This window comes from Palaemon carinicauda, chromosome 6, assembly GCF_036898095.1.
Source record: "Palaemon carinicauda isolate YSFRI2023 chromosome 6, ASM3689809v2, whole genome shotgun sequence".
Classification (NCBI taxonomy): domain Eukaryota; kingdom Metazoa; phylum Arthropoda; class Malacostraca; order Decapoda; family Palaemonidae; genus Palaemon; species Palaemon carinicauda.
The window spans coordinates 27,567,549-27,581,114 of record NC_090730.1 but is presented as its reverse complement, the minus strand read 5'-3'; the positions used below and the strand labels follow the sequence as shown (position 1 = coordinate 27,581,114).

The 13,566-nt window shown below is 45.2% G+C and overlaps 1 protein-coding gene across 2 annotated transcripts in view; it reads left to right on the top strand.

Annotated features, from left to right (window-relative positions):
• Positions 1 to 13,566, top strand: part of LOC137642528 (cotranscriptional regulator ARB2A) — a 191,947-nt gene that overhangs the window by 59,220 nt on the left and 119,161 nt on the right. The window contains exon 2 of one of the 2 annotated variants that reach the window (XR_011044801.1): positions 10,722 to 13,109. The exons of the other annotated variant lie outside the window; for it this stretch is intronic. The gene's annotated coding sequence lies outside the window, so the exon portion shown is untranslated. Of the gene's footprint in view, positions 1 to 10,721; positions 13,110 to 13,566 lie in introns of those variants that run through there. 2 annotated transcript variants of the gene reach the window in all.

Genomic DNA, 13,566 nt, shown 5'->3' with positions numbered 1-13,566 from the left:
CCTAGAAAATGTTCTAGGTCGTCCCGGAGGTGGCACAGGCGCCGCAGGAGGAGCAGGCGGCATTGCTGGCATGGCAGTTCCCATTCACCAAGGAAGGCCGGTAGGGGTTCCCCCGTGCCCACCGCAGCAGGGGTTGGCCGTGGGACAGGGCCCCCCGAGAGGAGAGCGTAGCTCGTGGTCGACTCCCGGGGCTCTCTTGCCTGTCTATTGGCTGCCCACCCAGCGGTAGGCCCCTTGCGGCCAAGAATGGGTAGGGGTCCCCCAGTGACCTCGCAGAGGGAGCCTAGAGGTGGGAGCTCCCCAGGCATGGTGAGGCCCCGTTCGAGTGAGGCGGCCAGGCCCATGACACCCCCCCTCCCCCCCAGAGGCGCTCCTCGATACGGGTCTCCCTGCTTGGGTGGAGCCCTCGGCTACCCTTGCAGGTTCGATGAGTGAGCCCCACCATCCACCGCAGCAGGGGCTGCCCGTGGGATGGGGGTCCCCGAGAGGAGAGAGGAGCAGGGGTCAACTCCTGGACCTCTCCGGCCGGTTCATCGGCCTCCCGCCCAGCCGCAGGCCCCGTGCGGCCAAAAGTCGGTAAGGGTCCCCCAGTGACCCCGCAGAGGGAACCTAGGGGTGTGAGCTCCCCAGGCGTGGTGAGGCCCCGTTCGAGTGAGGCGGACAATGCCATGACGGCTCCTGCCCCCCCAGAGGCTCTCCTTAATACGGGTCTCCCCGCGTGAGTGGAGCCCTCGGTTACCCCCCACAGGTTCGACGGGGATCTGGTGTTGCCGGACACAACACCGGAGGACACGTCAATGTTCGGGAGGGTCCTATCCTGGGTCTGGGACCTGAACAACCTGAGTGAGGCGGGATCTGGACTTCGCCACGACGGTGGACAGGGCCCTGGGGACGGTGCCTAAGGAGTCCAGGACTTCTTTTTACAGGAGACCCTGTCGATGGAAGCCTCCGCTTGGTCCCTGTCCCACGCTATGTCCTGGTTGGACTTGTGATCTGCGGCAGTGGCCACTTTCCACACCAGCCAGGATCTCTCCAACGAAGCAGGCCTGAACCTCTTCCGAGAGCTTCTCCAGTCCGGGGCCAAAGCCATTGAGTTGGCTCAAAGGATCCCGGACAGAGACCCCAGGTTGCTTAAGAACTCCCCAGTGGAAGGGGAATGTCTGTTTCCAGAGAACCTGGTGGAGCAGCCCTCCTTCAAGGCCCTTCAAGGAGTCTCGGGTCCCTTCAAGCCCAGGTCCTCTTCCTCCAGGAGAGCCAGAGGAGCCCGGTTCCCTAGGAGGAAGTAGGGCGAGAGGCTCCCTTCCACAATCCCCGCCACTGGTGGGGGGATGCCTCCAAAAGCATTGGCAAAGTTGGGAGAATTCCGGAACCGACGCATGGACAGGGCGTGTTCTGAAGGAAGACTACCGGGTCCCCTTCCTGGACGAGACCCCTCCCCTGGTAAGGGACCCTGGGGCGGACACCTTGCATCCCGGGACTACTCCCACAAGGAAGTCCTCCAGGCGGAGATCTCCGCCATGTTGCTCAAAGGCTCCCTCCAACCGGTGTCGGACAACCTCCGGGCCTCTACGGCAGACTCTTCCTAGTCCAGAAGTCCTCGGGGGGTTGGAGGCCCGTGATAAACCTCTCAGCCCTGAACAAGTCTATCAGGAAGACCCCGTTGAAAATGGAGACTCCAAGGTCAGTCTTGGAGGCCATAAGGAAAGGGTACTTTATGATTCCCCTGGACTCGAAGTACTCCTACTTCCAGATCCCAGTCCATCCCTCAAGCAGGAAGTACCTCAGGCTGAAGTGGGGACAGGTATTATTATTATTATTATTATTATTATTATTATTATTATTATTATTACTTGCTAAGCTACAACCCTAGTTGGAAAAGCAGAATGTTATAAGCCCAGGGGCTCTAATAGGGAAAGGGAAAATAGCTCAGTTAGGAAAGGAAAATAAATATTTCAAGAAGAGTAACAACAATAAATATCTCCTATGTAAACTATAAAAACTTTAATAAAACAAGAAGAAGAGAAATAAGATAGGAGAGTATGCTCGAGTGTACCCTCAAGCAAGAGAACTCTAACCCAAGACAGTGGAAGACCATGGTACAGAGGTTGTGGCACTACCCAAACTAGAGAGCAATGGTTTGATTTTGGAGTGTCCTTCTCCTAAAGAGCTGCTTACCATAGCTAAAGAGTCTCTTCTACCCTTACCAGTGCAGTAACCCCTTGAGTGAAGAAGAATTGTTTGGTAATCTGTGTTGTCAGGTGTATGCGGACAGAGGAGAATATGTAAAGAATAGGCCAGACTATTCAGTGTGTGTGTAGGCAAAGGGAAAATGAACTGTAACTGGAGAGAAGGAAACTAGAGATAAGGATCCAATGTAGTACTGTCTTGCCAGTCAAAAGACCCCATAACTCTCCAGCGGTAGCTTACCGGTTCATCACCTTAGGCTTCTGCCTATCCACGGCCCCGCAGGTTTGCACAAGAGTGTTCTCCCTGGTGTCAGAGTAGGCGTACAAGGGCAACTTCCGACTCCTACGTTACCTAGACGATTGGTTGCTGCTTTCAGCGCCAAATGGTCTCTTGGAGCAGCAACGGGACGTTCTGTTAGCCTTCTGCGGGGAACTGGGTACTGTGGTAAATATGGAGAAATCCCAGCTGACACCAGTTAGGATGGTATACTTGGGGAAGGAGCTGGATACGACCTTGACGAAGGCCTTCCCCTTCGAGGAGCGCATCAGGAACCTCAGAGAGTTTTCCAGGCCACTCATCCAGGGCCTCCCTATGAGGGCCAAGGACTGGCAGAGGCTACTGGGTCACCTGGCCTCCCTAGAGAAACTGGTCCCTCAAGGCAGGATCAAACTGAGTGGAATCTAAAAGATCACTGGTGCTAGACCGGTTCCCCCACTCAGGTGGTCCCGCTGTCTTCCAAAGGGAGGGTGGCCCTACAGTGGTTGCCCCTGCTGGAGAACTCCAGGTGGGGCACCCTGCTGATGGAATCCCCCCCCCCCACCCCCAGTGGTCAAAGGCAGAGAGAGCTCTCCACATCAACGTCCTGGGGATCTTGGTCATTCAGAGGGCCCTGTTAATCTTCGAAGGGGAGCTAGAGGACAGGACGGTAGCCCTGTTGTGCAACAACGCCACAGTAGTGGCGTATGTCAAGAAACAGGGAGGCCTTCACTCCTTGGAGCTCTGCCTCATAACAGAAAATATCCTGGAATGGGCCGAGAGGAGACACATAGACCTCACGACGCGGTTCATTCCGGGAAAACGAAACGTCATAGCGGATGGTCTCAGCAGGAAGGGCCATGTCCTAAGCGCCGAATGGTCCCTGAACCTTCAGGTGGCCAGGGAAGTCCTGGAGAGGTGGGGTTCCCATGTGATAGACCTGTCGCGCCGAAACTGACCGCGAAGCTTCCGGTCTACTGCTCCCCAGTACCAGACCCAGGGGCCAAGATGGAAGACTCGTTTCAGCACTCCTGGGACAATATGGACATCTACGCCTTCCCACCCTTCAGAGTCCTCAGGAGGGTATTAAACAGGCTCCTCTGGTTCAGGGGCACGAAGATAACCCTCGTGGCTCTTTGGTGGCCCAAGAGGGAGTGGTCCATGGACCTTCAGGCTCTAGCGTCATATCCCCCTTGGCCTCTTCCTCTAAGACAAGACCTCCTGTGTCAATCACACTTCCTAAAGTTTCACAAAATGCCGCAGGGGCTCCCCCTTCATGCATGGCGACTATCGAGTGCCTGCTGAAGAGGGATGGTTTCTTGGGTTCAGCGGCCTCCTACATTGTGGGTTATGTGCGAAAGTCCTCAGCTGCAGTGTATCAGGCCAAGTCGGCTACCTTTTGCAAATGGTGTAAGAGTAAGGGAGTGAAGCCACTTGAGGCATCCATCCCCCTGATTGCATACTACCTAATCTTCCTTAGGGTGGAGAAGAAGGTCTCGGTACCAGCGGTCAAAGGAGTTAGGGCTGGCCTTGGGCAGGTCTTCAAGCTGAAGGGCCTGCACTTAAAGGCCTCGGATCAGTTATCCATGCTGATCCGCAACTTCGAGCAGTCGTGCCCTCCCCCCCCCCCCCCCGGCAAGCCTCCAGGGTCCCCACTTGGGATGTCGCCAGGGTCCTGGACTCCTTGAAGAGACCCCCGTTCGAGCCCCTGAAGGATATCTTGGACAGGGAGGTCACGTTGAAGACAGTCTTCCTGTTGGCGTTGGCATCCTCCAAGAGGGTGAGTGAACTGCGTGGACTCTCCAGCGAGGTCTCCCACTCCAAAGGGTGGAAGGACGTCTTGTTTAGATTCTCTCCGTTCTTCGTGGCGAAGACGCAGGTGGTGGATTCAAGGTTGGAGGAGTTCTGTGTTCCAGCGATAGCCTCCTCGGGGGACTCAGAAGACTTGCTCCTATGTCCGTTAAGAGCAGTCAGGAAGTACTTGGGTAGAATGGCCAGGTACCTTCCGGGTCTCTCCTCCTCCTCCATCTCTACGGGCCTGGTCAAGAAGGCAGTATCGAGGAATATGGTCTCCTTTTGGTCACGAGAGGTCATTAGGGTGGCTTATGAGACTTCCGGAGTGCCTCCCCTCAAGCACGTAAGCCTCATGACATTAGGGGCTTGGGTACCTCCTTGGCCTTCTCCAAGAACATGACAGTTTCTCAGATCTTAGAGGCTGGGGTCTGGAAGAGGCAGTCTACTTTTACAGCCCATTACTTGAAGGACATTACGAGGAAGATGTTAGATACCTTCTCGTTAGGTCCTGTGGTGGCAGGTCTTCAGCAGGTGTGAAGTTCCTTCGAGGTTCCGTCGTGATAGGATTAGTGATGCACACACGTCCTCCCTATCCTTCCTGAAACCCCCCCCTACCTATTCCCCCCCTGCGTTCCTTATGCCCTCGGAGCGGGAGGAACAAATGTGGGATTGAATAGGTGAGTTATCAATTGGCTGTTGGGTGTTTTATTAATGTGTGGTATGTGATTCTCATCCCCCCAGGTGGGCCCATCCGTCTGCCATGGGTCTTCTTGCCCCTGAGGTCAGGGTGGTCCTGGTCCCAGTTCACCCCTGCCTCCTAAGTCTGAGTCTCCTGAGAATGTAGTTCGAGGTAAGTATCTCTTGTCGAAACAAATCAGAAATTTTAAGTAATTTCTATTTTTCCTAACGATACTTACCTCGAACTACTTTCGGGTTATGGCCCTCCCGTCCTCAAGACTGATCTTCAGCACACAATGGAAACGTTATATGGGCATCTTTTATGCTACTCATTGTGTTGCTGAGCATAGATGATGAGCTCAAACACCAATCTGTATTTGTAGGGTTGGTTAGTAATTATGAGCTTGGGGTAACAGCTAGAACTGTTCACCTTCGAACCGCCATGGAGTTTAATACCCACCCGCACCTTTAGGGTTAGTCAGGAAGATGAGAGAGGTGCAGCAGCAGCGACCCGTTTGCACCGGTATCAGGTCATATAATTAGTCCTTCTGGACTGAACACCAACTTCTAGGCAATTGAGGTTAAGGGTACGTTTTAATGTGAAGCTATTGTTCTCAGAAGAGGAAGTTAAAGAAGTCCAAGAAGACCATTTGTAAAAAGTTCTGTTGGAATGTGGATGGATTCTGGACTATGTATGACCATGGTCTTATGCTGTGACCCCAGTAGCCACGGCTGGCTGGAGATGCATGCCTCCATACACTCTTTTCCATTGGCCAGGTGTTGGAGGATCTTGAGCATGCTCTTTCATCTTTTTTACTTTGGAGTGGGATGTGCTGCTCCCATCTCTGTTAGTGGTATTTTGGTACCCTTAATTGAGAAGATGGCACTCAGGGTTCACTATAACCATGGCTTACTCTCCACCACGTTCAACATGTGCAATAGTACGTGGTCACTCTTCAGTCTTTTCTTTCATGAAGTACTTTGCTACTTTTGAAAGGAGTAATACCACTGTTTAATACTGGTCCTCTGGACTGTGCCAAGCCTTTCAATAACATATTTCAACTTTAGGCTACTGAGCACTGAGCTGGGTTTGACCACATGACCACAACCATTCACCAGACGGAGGGTACACTGTACTGGTCTTTTTCTCACTTGCCAGAGATTGTATACTGCTCAATCTTTTATCTGCCGGCTGGATCCGTTCAAATTGAAGCATTCTTATTTGAGGGAGATCAAAAAAATCCAGAATGGATTGACAAGTACATAATCTCTAGCCTTGAGGTACAGTCCACTGATTGATGATTAGTCACAGTAGCACCTTTTGGGCACAAGCATGCTTATTCGAAGATCAGATAGGTGCTGGACTCCTTCTCTATCTCACCGGAGGGTGGAGTTTAGGTAGTGGTGGAAGGGTATGCTGTTTCAGGATTCCTTTATACACTGTGCAGTATCCCTCAAGGGCTCTGGTTTTACAAGGGAAACTATAACCAATTCTTCCTAAGCTGCCATGCCATTTGGGGGTAGGTTTGAGGAAGGTCCCCATCCTTCTTCAAGTCTCGGCAGTGACCACCAACTGCTTTTTTTCCCACGGAAGGGAATAGACCCTGCTCCGCCCATTTTAGGCCCCTCTCAAGCTCAGTCCAGGAGGGGTGTTAGGGGGAAGAAGAAAGAGGGGTAGCAAGGCAGAGCTATGACCCCTGCTGTCAGTAGGGGATGCCTTTACTTGGACATCCCCCCCCCCATCTTCCATCTACATCTGTTCCTTATATATCTTTCAAGTTACATTTTTGGACGTATAACAGATGTAGAAGAATTTTAGTTTTTTGTGCTGAAAGTCTTATATGTCCTTTTCCAGTCCTCTCCTGGCGGCATTCCATAAGTCATCACAAAAATGGAGCACGAGTTGCCAGAACCAGTACTTATCAGGCTGTGTTAAATAAGTTGCTTCATAATTCAGAGAGGAAGACCTCATACTTTTGGTGACTTTAGTGACTTGTAGTGCATGCAGGACGAGGTGTAGACGATTATTCACTCTTAATTTGATCTGAGGATTGTGATTGAGGAGAGTTTGATCTCATGTCCAAGCAAAGGACGAATACCAGAGAATGCTGTTCAACTGGGAATTTTTCCTTGTACAGAACTAAGAACTGTTGGCAAGGGGTGAAGAGAGATTTTGCTCTTTCATCTTACTCCGCTACCAACTCGCTTCTTACTCCTCAACCAACCCCTCCTTCCCCCTTCTTTTCTCTTTTCCAGATACTTTTTAGAAGGCATTTCTCACATGCAGTCTTCTCCTATGGGAGGGGAGACAATTTTCACCTGCTGGCTGTTACCTTAGGCCTCGATCAGTTGGATCCACAGGCCATGGTAGGGTGAACATTGCTTCTACCTTCCTCATTCCTGTCTTGACATAGGAGGAACACCCTAACTTGAAAAGTTTCTCTCCCTCTTTCGGAGGCAATATCAATTCTCATCTTTTGACCATTACTTTTGGAGTTGGGCGAAACGTTGGGAGCCCGATATGATGGTCTTCTTAGATTGAATACAGCTAAACAGTTTTAGCTGGGACCCAACACAGCCAGGCAAAGGTCAGATATTTTGCCTACTTTCCCAGTTCCTATTGTGAATAAGAGAAGCGTCCTTTCCCTTCAGAGCCACTCTCCTCTGTCGGGAGAGAGTAACGTAGCTCACTCATTCACCAATTCCTTCTTGATTTGTCAACCAGAATGTGAGCCTAATGAGACAGCTACCAATGTGTCACCAGTTGCAAGTGAGCGGTGCCATTCACACCAATCATCAATGCTCTAGGCCAGGTGAGGGTAGGGTATATACCGCCTTTAAAGCCACCCTCCTCCTCCTCCAAGAGTGAGTGGTGCACCTGGTGACCAGAATTTCCAGGACTGGGTCAGTTGGGTTGTGAGACCTGTGTGCCGAATATGTCTGACATACCATTAGCAGGTAACTGTCTCTCCAGAAATAGAGTACTGTCACATGGGTCATGGGGTAATTCTGGCTTAAGATATAGAAATATAGGAAACGAGGATAATAACAGATGTTACTCTATATCTTTTTCTACAGTTTGTGTATTTAACAAAAAGTAATTCACAAGCTTATTGAGGAGATAAATGATCAGTTACAGTAGTGTTGAATTATCTTGAAAATGTTAAAGTCACAAATTACAAAGCAGAATTCAAATTGCAGAGTCTTCTAAGCACTCCGTAATGGTACTTCAAAGTTACAAAGTTCTAGGGTCTGGCAATGGAGAGAGACACAGCAGAGTTTTAGAAAGTTATTGAAAAATCTACATTTTGTAATGACTGTTGATAAGGCCAGGATCGAACTCAGACGACGGGATAGTACTCTCGATCTCTACTAAGACTCTGATTCTTGGCCGTATTTTCTCCTCATGTGTGGCAGAACCCGGATGAGGTACCATGGGTGTCCACTTGGGTTTAGGAAGGGGTGGCCGTCCCAGTTCTGCAATGGTTTGCATTTCTGCTGCTGCCTCATCTCCACCTCCAGCCCTGTGGGAAAATATGATTCAACAATATGATCGATCAGCAAAACCTGGCTGTTGCGGATTGAGCAATTCAGAGCTTCGAGTTCACATATTAACAGTTTTTTGCCTGCATTTGTCCTGTCATTGTTTGTTTTCTTTAGTTTACCTAACTTTACTTTTTCTTCTGTGATAGTACCCATATTGTCCAGGCAGGGTGGAATTTGTTCGTACACCTCCGTGGTGCCTTCTGTGGGTTGCACTGGGTTGGCCCCAAGTTGAATCTTATTTTGTTCTGCCAGCTCTTTGGTAGGTCCTGAGAGACATGCACTTTTAATCAGATCACTGTCTGTGTCTGACTAAGAAGCACCTCAGTAGAGATTGGATCTCTCCTGCTCAGGGGAAGCTGAGAGCAATATTTCCCGTAAGTGGTGGGATCGTTCTTATCCTCAGGACATGGACGCACACACCTACTAACCTGACGAGGGCATCATAGCGAGTTTCCTTCAAGACTGTTTCTTCTCTGCTTAGCCGAGAGAATTGGAGAAGAAAAGGATTTATTGTATTTTATGGATCCCTCCTCTTGGGTACTTGGTCCATAATCGAAGGGAGCTTGAGTAGTGTTGCCTATCCTGAGAGTTAGGCCCTGTTGTGGGATGGTCCTAATTCTCATGACAGTGGTGCATGCATCTGCTGGTAACCTAAGGAGGTTATTATTTCTAGGGTTTGAGATGTTGCTTTTGTCATCTCACAGATTGTGTGAACAAAACCCCATTACCAGTCGGTATTGAACACCAGTTTGAGACCTTGATCTTATCTCTTGTGTAAATTGACACAAAATTGTTGGTGTCACATCAGGACACTAAACTGCTACTTGAACTCAACACTGCGTGTGAATGTTACAGCTTTCTCATTAGCCCCGGCAAGAACAAGAAGGAAGGAAGTGTCTTGACTGTTCCTTCTGGGTTGGTGAGGCTGGTTACTTACAAAGGCCGACTTTGGTCAGTGGGTGCCTCTGTCATCTCAAGTGAGAACTTGCAAGTCTATCTTTGTCGGTAGGCTTCCTGTTTACCTGCTGGTATACTTGGAAATGGTGTCAGATTACCTTGTCTCTCTGTACCTTATAGATGTCCATAGACTCCTGGACCTCTTTCCTTGGGTTTTGCAGTGTCTGTTGAGTAGATGCATAGCATTTCCAGCTCCCTCAAGTGATTTAGTATTCATCCCATTTAAGGTTACAGTACTTGTTTGGCTGAATCTTGAGGAGAGGTAAAGTGACTGGCTCCTCTACTTATTTCTTGTTTCTCTCTCTCGAAGGGATACAGCAGCCGTAATCGTAACATGCTGGTCAGATGTCTGAGGCTGTTTAGTTACGTGACTAAGCACCTTTCTTCCAGATTGTATCTGCTAAGAAGCAACTCTTCCAGCCTCCTGGCAATGAGGATAATGGGTCAATGTCTTACCAAATTTGTCTTGATGTTACTGGTTTGAAATTGCTGATGCCCGGGGAGGTTGGGGTTCCTGGTCCTCCTACAGTACTAGCTTCCTTTTAAGCCTGTATGAACAGCTTTAACATCTTTATGATTAGCTGTTGGGAGACTTTTTGGAGTCTCTTTCCTCCTTCTGTACTAGGAAGGATGACATGTCCAGGGAAGAAGAAAAACTTCCAGTTTGGTTTAATGGAACTTGCTCCCACCAATGGCTGTTGTTAAATTTCTCCCCGCATCCACCCCTCTTAGTCCCAGGACTAAGGACAAAAGTGGCTGTTTTGTGATAGGCCTGTTGGTGGGGATTCCCCCAATGTACTGTACCACCTTTTGTCAACCAACTTTTTAGATATAGATTCAATGGGCATTCCATCACCGCTGAAAAGAGCCCTATTCTAAAGGACTCGTTTGTAGAGCTAGAAAGAAAGCAAATTACTTTTCAAGATTATTTTTCATTTAAACTTAATGTTACGATTGGTTTTTGGGAACAGCACTGTACTCTTTGTTTCATCTCCTTTTAGGCATCTAAGAGGTACATCAATATACTGAACTGTATGTACTGTACATCTAGTAGATACTCTGATAAATCTTTCAAGTGTACTGTACAATATTGTCTGATAGGTCTAATATGTGTAAAATTATAGATTGTGATTTCTGATTTTTTTTTTTTACTTAAAGATTTAGTTTCCAATATAATTTTCTTTTGAGCTTGTTGATTTAGTTTCCAATATCATTTTTCTTTTGAGCTTGTTATTTCCATGTTTCTACATTTTCGTGTGGATCCATCCGATTTTAACGAGGGTTCAATGCTGTTATTTCTGCAGACTCGCCACTTCACTTACCAGCAAGGATGGTGTGCATTCCCTGCATTGTAGTTCCAGTCCTGCTCTTTATATGGCATCGTTTCCTTCAGCCATTCGTCCTGAAATTTTGGAACCCATTTAAAAAAGTGGCTGGTGTTCAAGATAAAAAGAGTGAAGAAAGCAATGCATCAAATGGCTGTCCAGCAGCAAATGGAACTGTTAAATCGGATGGTGGAATGTCGTGTCCTTTTGCTACCAAGAAAGAAAATATTTCTGAGGAAATAGAAGGGGATAAGAAAACTGATTAGGTTGTATGCATTCTGTTAGAAAGATTTTGCCCTTTTTCTGTTTACATGATGAAATATTTTAACAATATTTTATATAGTCAAGTAATTATTACCAATATTTAATTACTTTATTTTGTATATCATCATAGCAACCTGTAGAGATAAATCTTCTCATTCCACCCTGTATAATTATCGATGGTACCGTAATTGATGAATTAGGAATAGTATTTGGCTTTCCTTTTTACTTCCTTTAAGTTTTATATAATTCAGGAGCTCCAAAGCTCATCTGAAGAAATTTCCATTTTGAAGTCATAACTTTTATGATTAACATTGCAAAAGTTATATAAGGGTAGAAGGATGTTGTCACCAGAAAAGTAATGTCATTACAACTTAATGTAATTAAATATTGGATAATTCTTTTATAGCCACATGAGATAATAGACAATCTTTCATATATAGAGCAGCTTAGCTAAGATGCCTGTTTAGTAGTAACAGTCAAAATGAAGGTGGTATCTTTAAAATGTTTATTTTGAATATGAAAATACTTTTCCACTAAAATTGACAATCTTTTTGTGGTATTGCCCTTTGTATAGTCTATCATAGCTAATTGTTAGTTTTCATTTTGACTTTCTTTTCCATTTTGACTTGTTCTATTTAGATTTTCTAAAGTTTCTTAACTAAAGTTAGCATTCCATATATCAGGCATATACAGTGTACGGTATTTTTATATTTCCTGTTTTTTCTTGAGTAATCTTTCCTTTTTAGTATTGGAATGTTTACAATATGTTTTGGATTAGTTAGTTTCATTTGAAATGTGGTGGTTGAACATTCAGGTTTTCAGGTTCAGAAAAACATGTAAATTTAAATTCTACAGTACATCTTTGTTCAGTGATCCTTCTCAACACTGTGCAAGTCAGCCTTGTGAATTCCTTCATCTGTATTTATGTATTTCTTGTTGTATGCAGTATTCTTATTTTAATAACAACTCGGTGTCAAACATAATAGCATGTAACCAAGGAATGATAAAGTTATTATAAGCAAAGAAGAGAATATCCTTGTAATTTTATGCTAATCACTAATGGATTGTACATGTGAATTTTTAAATAGCTCTACTCTTTTACCAAGCTGCTTATATTTAGTGCTTTATTGGTATTTTATATTCTTATATGACTGAATTTGGAATATTTACTGGAATGCATTTTTTAAACAAAAGAAATATTAAACTGCATTGTATACTACTGCATACAGTATTTCAGAATTACCAAGTTTACAGGTGCTACAATGTTATGTAGTACTGTTTTGTGCTGTACTGGGAAATTGTAAAAATTATGGTGTGGATGAGCTGCTTTGGTTGTTCTCTAATTCTTTAACAGTTTCATTTTCATGAGTTATTCCCCCATTCTTTGGCAATTTTCTGTCTCTTAGGAATTTAAGCATGATAGTTTTATGTAATAAAGATTTAAATATAGATTTTATGATCTGTCAGAGCAAAATGGAAGCTGTGAAGTACTTTTTAACAAGCATAATTTTTGTTTTGTCAGAATTATGGGAAAATTGTAAAATGATAGAGTTAAACACTTAAAGAATTTTTATCTTGCTGGAATATCTGGAGGTATGGAGTTTTTTAGTAAGTATATTTTTGCTAAATTTTGAATTATAGAAGTAATGTAATTACTATACATCATTGTATTAATGGATTATATTTTGCATAGGAGGCAAGTTTTTAAAAAGACATTTAGCTTAAGAGTCATTTGCTCTTCGATATCACGAATCTGTTTTTATTAAGTAGTTGCGTATTACAAGTTTCAGTTAAAGACAACAGAATATCATGATGATATAGTCGTTTTTACTGTACCTAAAATTTTTACATTCTCTCATGTAACCATCATTTAGATATTTTGCTGAACATTTTTATTCGACCCTGCATTGCTTTTTTTCCTTGTTCTAATGTAATGTTTCCTTTATTGGTAACAATGCTTGTTAATAGAGTGGTCCTCTGGAAAATTGATAGATTTTTATATTTTAAATCCATCCCTGGAAGGACTTATAATATATGTTATACTGTACTTTATTCTTGTGATCTGTAATTTGTTATACTGTATCTAATATAGATGGGAAAAATCTACTTGTTTACTGCTGACTTCCTTGATAACTGTAACTAAAATTAAGAAGAATATTCCTCTTCTCAATGTTTTCTGCTTCAATGGGTACTGATAGCAGTATGACCAATATGATATATGCTAGAACCACTACTAACTATTCTTTGCAAACTCCCTGTGGACTCAAGCAGAGCTGCTATTTAGATCTTATTTTCACCTGTTTCCTCTGGTTTCCTTGAGCCTAATTAGAAATTAAAGTTTGAGAATTCCCAACCCATGAGGAACTCCTTCATACTGAGTAACTTTAAATCAAAGGTACTGTGCAAATAAAAAACTGAATAATAACAGAAAATAGTGAACCTCTTGATTCTCAATACCCTTGTAGATGCCAAGAGATATAGATTTAGAAATTATTTAAATCTTTATGAAGTTCATTGATATTCTCTCTCCGGAAGAAACAGGTTCGATTACCTGATGTAA